At 42.1% G+C, this 1,342-nt stretch overlaps 1 protein-coding gene across 1 annotated transcript in view; it reads right to left on the reverse strand.

Annotated features, from left to right (window-relative positions):
- LOC119590582 overlaps positions 1-1,342 on the reverse strand; it is a 20,936-nt gene that overhangs the window by 5,569 nt on the left and 14,025 nt on the right. The window lies entirely within an intron of this gene.

Genomic DNA, 1,342 nt, shown 5'->3' on the forward strand with positions numbered 1-1,342 from the left:
GACGTCCGACCCTCCCGCGGGCGTGGGCGTGGTCGTCTCCGTGACGTCCGACCCTCCCGCAATATCACTTGTTGCTTCCATCACGTCAGTGGTAGAATCAGTAATAGCGCCATCTGAAGAGACTTCGTTTCTATTTTCGTCCAGATGAGCACTCGCCATCGGCACACTCAACTTCTCTCTAAGTTTTCTTACAAACGAGTAGATGCTTTCTATCTTGTCAAATATTACCTCAGATGTCCGCTTAGCCAAGGATGAATTTAGCTGGTTTAAGGTTTCTCTAAACGACTGAGCCTCATTCTCAAGGTATTTCCTTACCTGACCCTTTAGAATGAAAAGGTCAAAATCAAGATCGTCTAAAGTACTGATGATATAATCAAGATTTAGTTCTACTTTCTCTAGAGCTGATAGATCAAGAGCCTCTGTCGCTGGAGGAGGTCGAGTCCAAGGCAGCGTCGACCCGAAGAACTCGAGATAAGCCATTACCGTTTCTAAGTACGGGAGATCTTCAGGAAGAATTGTTGAGGACGACGACTCACTGGAGGTCGTCACTGTGTCATGACTAGATATAGTTCCTGATGCAGTATTTGTATCGAACATGGCTGTGGCCGTGTAATCTGTGGCCGTGTAATCTGTGGCCGTGTAATCTGTGGCCGTGTAATCTGTGGCCGTGTAATCTGTGGCCGTGTAATCTGTGGCCGTGTAATCTGTGGCCGTGTAATCTGTGGCCGTGTAATCTGTGGCCGTGTAATCTGTGGCCGTGTAATCTGTGGCCGTGTAATCTGTGGCCGTGTAATCTGTGGCCGTGTAATCTGATAAGTTATAGTCGAAGTCTAAAGTTGATCCATAATCTGAATGTTTATTTACAGTGTAATCCAAATATGTGGTTGATGTATAGTCTGTAGAGGATAAATGATCCATGTCTGTGGTCGACTCATAACCTATGTCTAAGGCTGCTGATGTTCCACCTGTATGGTTAAATTAAATTATTTGAGCAAGAATCAAAATTATATACCCCCTACATACAAGGTACAAACAAAAATATATTAAATAAGTATTTACACAACAAAAACATGTACAAATATGAACAGATAAACAGAATGTGTGTTTGTGTGAGCATTGGAGCATTTGCATGCTTGGTCTTCTGTATGTAATAGTAGAACAAGTGCTAGGACTATCATACTTTAAGAGGCTGATTAAGTATTTCTGATCCTATTGGAAAGGATACAACTTTCCATAGGAATTAATACAGAAATTAACTGAAAATGCAGAAATTCACAAAGACAGGCTCACAGTCGATGGTCAACTGCAGGATAAGACAAATAATGAAGATAGACATGCAAAA

This window comes from Penaeus monodon, chromosome 27 (genome assembly GCF_015228065.2).
Source record: "Penaeus monodon isolate SGIC_2016 chromosome 27, NSTDA_Pmon_1, whole genome shotgun sequence".
Taxonomy (NCBI): domain Eukaryota; kingdom Metazoa; phylum Arthropoda; class Malacostraca; order Decapoda; family Penaeidae; genus Penaeus; species Penaeus monodon.